Below are 399 nucleotides of genomic sequence, written 5' to 3'. Positions count from 1 at the left end.
CTCACTCTCAACAGAATAAAATCGACTAACTTAAGAAAGAATTTAAAAGTGGAGTTGTCTTACTATGAACAGGTCAATAGTACACACACACACACACACACACACACACACACACACACACACACACACATTCTCTCTCTCTCTCTCTCTCTCTCTCCACAACCTTCACTACAATAATCTTCCCTATCAAATTAAATTTCCCGTTGTGGTAGTAGGAATAAAAAAAAGATTATCAGCGTTAAGAAACACAGGATTAGACGGTCATGCATAGACAATAGATAGATAGGTAGACAGATAGATAGACTGATAGACAGGTACATAGATACTGTAGATAGATAGACAGATAGATAGACAGAAAAATATATAGATAAACAGACTAATAGATGGAGACAAATAAGT

This window comes from Coenobita brevimanus, chromosome 116 (genome assembly GCF_032717465.1).
Source record: "Coenobita brevimanus isolate Jiangsu-jjx chromosome 116, ASM3271746v2, whole genome shotgun sequence".
Lineage (NCBI taxonomy): Eukaryota > Metazoa > Arthropoda > Malacostraca > Decapoda > Coenobitidae > Coenobita > Coenobita brevimanus.
This window is presented reverse-complemented; position numbering follows the sequence as displayed.